The sequence below is a fragment of the Dendropsophus ebraccatus genome, chromosome 3, assembly GCF_027789765.1.
Source record: "Dendropsophus ebraccatus isolate aDenEbr1 chromosome 3, aDenEbr1.pat, whole genome shotgun sequence".
NCBI lineage: Eukaryota > Metazoa > Chordata > Amphibia > Anura > Hylidae > Dendropsophus > Dendropsophus ebraccatus.
Genome location: NC_091456.1, coordinates 66,471,178 through 66,477,177, shown reverse-complemented (window position 1 = coordinate 66,477,177; position 6,000 = coordinate 66,471,178).

The window sequence follows — 6,000 nt, the reverse complement described above, 5'->3', positions numbered from 1 at the left end:
CTGTCACTTACTAAAGTTTTATCTGCACTAAAGAAAAAAAATTTAATGTTTTGCTGTCTGTATAGCCATGATAGAACCAGACAGGTTTATGGCAAAATAAAATGAGTAGTAAATGTGTCTTCTAATCACTTTCTAATCCTTATTTAACCTATGCATTATTAGAGCTGCTAGACAAATGACTTACTTAATTTCCAAAGACAGCTTGTCATATTAATTAGAAATAATTACAATCCACAACCATGATAGTTCACACTGAAGACATGAGAAAGGTAAATGGATTTTATCCTCTTGCTGTTTATTAAATAGTTTAACCAACTCATCTCTCCTTGGGACCCTTCCAACAACTAGGAGAACATCAGTGATGATAAAATGAGGCTGGATTTTCCACGGATAATAGGTGGAGATGTTTTTCTTTTTTAAATGGTTTATTTTTCCCAACACCCATAGGGATTTGTGCCAAAAGTGAAATTCTGCATGCACTATAGTGTCTGGGACGTCTTTATGTTCAACCATCAAGTGAATATTTCAGGTCTGCTGGGGATTCTATTGGGTATTGCCATTTGTCACAGTTTTCCCGCATGTCATTTTCTTCAAAAGAACAGCCAGAAGGCAGATAACACTGCATTGGATTATCTCAAAGTATCTTTTGAGCATAATGCTGATGCTTCCTGTTTTGGTCTGTAGGAATTCACTATGCATACCTGGGAAGAAGGGAAAAACAAAACTCATTCTTATCTCTTATATCTCTTATGGCTTTTTCGCAAATAACACAAAGTTACATAAATTTCCAATGGCGTAGATATTCAAATTTGCAACTAGAGCTCCTTAAAAAAGAAAGGCAAATTTAAAAAAGTAAGTTTAAAAAAAGAAAACAATCCTGTTGGCGGTCAGATCAACATCAGTTTCTCTTGTCACTTATCGTCTAATTGACTTCTCTACAGATTTTCACCAGTGTTTTAATGCTGTTTAAGCATAGACAGTGCTTTGTTGCAGTTTCAATAAATTCAAGGTATCAATCCAGCATTTACATAATGGATTCTGGCAAACATCTTTGTGCATAAATGCGAGCTACGCTTTGCAAACACCCTTGATTAACTAGTGCTTGTGATTTTCTTACCTATGTACGTTACACACAATCAATCATGATTTGAAGGAAGTGTCAATAATATTGAAACAAATTGTAGGATGTAGTAAAAATGTGAAAGGGCTTCTCATTGCAATCATTTGGGCTAATTTAACTCTTCTCAGCAGAGCCAGCCAGTAGCTGTATCATCTGTTTTAAGAAAAGCAGTTAAAGGGAAAGATAGCAAAGGATTAGGCACATTTCTAAGCATCAGTAGACATAAGATTTCGATGTGGCAAGCTGGTATTAATTTCTTTATGTGTTACATATATTTAAAGGAGAAGTCCAGTGGATTATAAAATCTGGCAGTCTGCAGGGGGAAATTTAATTAAAAGAATTGACTTACCTCTCCCTGTGCCCAGGGTGAGCGGTGTAACCGGCCGTCGGACCCCCCTGGGCTTCGGGATCTCTGGGGTATACACATCACAACCCGGCTGATAGACTGGCCACTCAGCCAGTCAGTGACTAAGGCGGGCCACCAATCCAGTCACCGATTGTCTGAGCGGCCAGTCCACCCGCCGGGGACAGGCCTTTTCCCCCAAGTTGTGAAGTCATCACAGCTTGTGAGAAATGTCTTCTGGTTCACATAGACTAGGAATGTACTGATAAAAGGGAAATTGAGAGAAAGGATAATTTAGATTACCTAAGGCTTTGTACCTACTTCTTACTATTAACGGCGGAAAGCTGCCATCTTGTTAAATAAAAAAGCCATTAACAATGATCATTATTAGCAGCCGTCCATCGTACAAGACAGCCACCTTCCCCAATATTTTCCTGGAGTGAGAACGTAGCATAAACATGTTGTGCAGTCTAGCATGACCTGGTTTACCATAAATTTGGTACAAGTTTAGGGCTGGGGTAAACCAAGAATTGGGATCAAAGACTACAAAATATCAAATCTTTTTTTTTTTATATTGACCACAATTCCTCTTTAAGGGAATAGGAGGTCTTTACATATGCTACCATGGATGTCACTGAAGATGTAGTGATTGCTACAGAATCTATTTGATATAAATTACTGTATTGCAATGTGATAAGCACCACCCATTTCAGGATTGGCTCAAACCCTCAGGCATTGTGCAGCACCCACTGTCAAGCCAGGATTTCCTCAGACTGCCAGATTCTTCCAAGCAGCAAATATTCTATTAGTTGAGCTCTAGAAGGTGTCTCAGATGACTTTGTAAGAGTCCATCCTCTGCCACTTCAAATTCAGGTACTCTTGTATTTCTGTCAGGTCACTCTTGGCTGATCTTACTAGATGGTTTCAGCTTCTTTCTTTCTCAAAATTTTATGAAGAGAAAAAAGAGGCATAGGGCTGTTGCATGTGCTTCTTCTACATGTACATGCTCACCTGGATAGGTATTGCTACGAGGTCTTGCTACTGTTTTCAACACCATGGATTGCCCTATAGCTGAGTATCTGGAACTGCTGCTCACTGGGTTCCAGTAATAGAACTGAAGAAGGAGAATGCATAAAGATGGCATTTCATGACCACTATTTCTAAAGCTGTTTTACTGGTGCAGAGCTTTAACTGGTAACGGACAACAAAATAGAGGGGAAAACACCTTTATTAGACAATGCATTTTGAGATGGGGAACCTTTCCTTAAGAGTTTTTTATTTTCTATTTTGTTGTATTACATCAATACAACAATGGTGGGAGTAGCACACAGGAACCACCATATTTGTGTCTTCTTCAGCTGTATTCTTTTGTCTATTCCCAGACACTCCCCTTCTCCTCCTAACCCTGCCTTTCTCCATAGACGTGTATTTACAACTGTAATACGATACTCTAGTGAGCTCAACTTTCTTAAGGTAGACTTAATAATTATATGAGTGGAGTGAGGAGGTGGACAAAGGGGCATTTTCTCTGATAAGACATATCACATCGATTGTTATATCTTTCATTGTACTGTTGATTTATGCAAAGTTAGTTGAAACAACAAACTAACTAATCTAAGGGATCCAATACATTTGAAAACTGTCCAGAGAAAGGCTATGTTCACACAACCACAAAAATAGAGAAAAGGCGGACGATTTTGTTATTTTAAAAAAACATCCGTTTTTGCAGCAATTAAACTGACTTCAATGGCAATGCATTGAAGTCAATGGAAAGACGGCCGTCCAATGCACACAATGCATTGAATAACAGACGTTTTTACCGCAGACGTCAAAATAATGAACATGATCATTATTTTCAGACGTCTTTTGCAAACAGTGGACGTTTTTCATTAGTTGTTCAGACACGGTTTTTCTTTTGTCACGGTTCTTTCTCAGTTTTTACTAATAAATTCAATGGACTTTTCAGTTAAGCCGCACCCAAAGGCCAATTAGTAACCAGTCATTGCACTAAGGGGAGGCCAGACTGCTAAACGATGTCCGTTATTTTAGACTCAAAATGACGGACGTGTGAATATAGCCAAACTCTTTAAAACATATAGGGGGAGATTTATGAAAGGGTGTAAATATACACCTGGTGTAAACTGCCCACAGCAACCAATCACAGCTCAGCTTTCAGCTCTAGCAAAATATAAGAGGAGCTGTGATTGGTTGCTGTGGACAGTTTACACCAGGTGTATATTTACACCCTTTCATAAATCCCCCCCATAAAGTTCTAAAAATTATTAGGTTTTTAAATATTCAATTTATTAATAAAAACCAGTTCTATACCAAATATTTTATAATATGTGTTTAAAAAATGCCAATAGTAGTAGATACCTGTACATACTTACAAGGAGGAAGACATACAAGCGCAGACAATTCCTTCATAATTTGATTTTAAGAGTTAACTTATGTGCTACATTCTAAATGAAAGGAAGAGAGAATTAAATATTATTATTATTATTATTATTATTATTATTATTATTATAGTGAATAGAGATGTAAAGCAAACAGGACATATCCTTTTTTTTGTTAGTTTTTAAGTCAAGTTATGACAGTGGTAAAATTAATCCTGGTAACATTCTAGGTGTGCAGGCGTGTGCCTGATTCTTTCTTAACAATATCCTCTCCTTGGCTGGTTGTTGCTTGTGCATGTCTGGCGCTTCAGGGCATGTTTACACGTGTTTAGAATTGAGTTTAGACGCACTTGTATGCTTGACTTTTAGAATGACTCTGACACAGTGTTATTAGGGGTTAGTGAAGCAAATTTTTCCAAGCTTCATTTTAAAGATTCGTACAAGAAAATTATATTCTCAGCTATCCATACTCCCCTGGTGTTCTCCTCTGTATATTTAGCAGTCAGCCTCCAGCCCATTCAGCCATTTAGTAAATAAGACAGGACTGCAATGCTGCCAGTGATCAGTTGATCAGGCTGTCACTCACCACACGCGATGCAGTCCCTTCTCAGTCAGTCACTGATCGGCTGAGTGGGCTATCACTCATCCTCTCTGGGTGACAGCATGCTCAGCCAATCAGTGACTGACTGAAACGGAACTGCGCAGCGACCAGTGGTTGGCTGAAAAGGCTGTCACTCTTGTCTGCAAAGTGACAGCCGCTCAGCCAATAACTGTTTCGAAGCTTTTCTGTCTCGGTAAGTAATTGGCTGAGCAGGCTGGAGACGGCTGAAAACATCGGGGACATAGAGATGGATATCGGGGGAGCATGGATAGTATTGCACCAAAAGAGTTAAAACAACCGTAGTTTTAGAAGGTTTGGTTCACAGATTCACAAATTTTATGCCGCGTCTGCAGGGTGAAGGAGAGTCTGCAGATGCGGAGGGGAGCAGCGGGAGCAAGCGGCTAAGGAGCTGATGAGCAGGGCCGCCGGCCCAACAGTACAGGCGTGCAGCAGGCTGAAGAAGCATACAAGAAGTGCTCTGGGCCGGCGGGGGGATGCGGAAAGCAGGTCAGAGGGGACAGGGAGCAGTGCGAGGCAGGAGTGTTCACCGCAGTGAGAGGCAGGAGCGGGCGGCTATTTAAACTTGCCGCCGCGCTCCTGCTCCTCTCAGCTGCGGGGGACACCCTGTAAAGAAGTGGGGAATCCCATCATAATGAGGGTAATCCCCACTTCTTTACGGGGTGTCCCCCGCAGCTGAGAGGAGCAGGAGCATGGCGGCAAGTTTAAATAGCCGCCCGCTCCTGCCTTTCACTGTTGCGGGGGATATGGAGTGTTTTTACACTCTGTGGGCCGGGTGCTCTGCACCTGACCCACAGAGTGTAAGAACCAATTAATTAGCTTTACATTGTTCCCAATGGGAACTGACAGCTCGGTTCTCGAACTGCTCGGTTATGGAACAGCCTTCCAGAACCAATTATGTTCGAGAACCGAGGTACCACTGTACTCACTCACATAGATGTCAAGCCTGAAAACATGGCTTTGTAATAGATAACAAAAAGAGATCCTTTTCAACAGAGACTTGTACAGTCAAATACAGATCAGTATTTTAGATGCTGTTAACTTCTCTTGGGACAATAGGCATTATTAGTATAGGTCTAGAAGGCAATGTGGTTAATAAATATGGTTTGCATCAATGGACTATAGTCTATCTTTAGACTCCATTTACTTAAGGCCACTTAAGTAAGATTGGGCATTCATTGGGCATATTTGCCAGTCTGTATATTTAGTGTCAAATCAGGATCCCACACTTTCATTGCAAAGCAGTAAAACCTTGCCAAAGAAAACAAAATATATCCTAACTCTGATTTATTGAATTGTTTCATTCGAGCCTGCTTGCAAAATGCAATAGTTATACAGCTTATACAAATGACACCCCCTTTAAAATGTTGGCAGCTATATAGTATATTTTTTGTGACCTGTTGGAACCTGCATCTTTAAAATGGTACTCCAGCCCGGGGGGATTTTTAAGCTATGGCGGGGAGGGGTTGGTTTTAAAAGGCGTAGGTCACTTACCTCCCCAGTTCCAGCACCAGGTCCCGGA